Raw genomic sequence first — 200 nt, forward strand, 5'->3', positions numbered from 1 at the left:
GGACGAGTGATAACAACAGTGGCAAGTCGCGGCAAACAAACAACCTTAGCAACGCCAACAAAGACAAAAAGTCACGCCGTAAAGTGACACTCCCGAGCGCAGCGCCGCCGTCCCCGTTATCCAAATCAGGATAACCATAATCCAGAAGGAGGGGAGGCAGGACTCCCAGGGCTTCCTCTCCTTCCTGCTCTATGACCACC

The sequence above is a fragment of the Penaeus monodon genome, chromosome 19 (genome assembly GCF_015228065.2).
Source record: "Penaeus monodon isolate SGIC_2016 chromosome 19, NSTDA_Pmon_1, whole genome shotgun sequence".
Classification (NCBI taxonomy): domain Eukaryota; kingdom Metazoa; phylum Arthropoda; class Malacostraca; order Decapoda; family Penaeidae; genus Penaeus; species Penaeus monodon.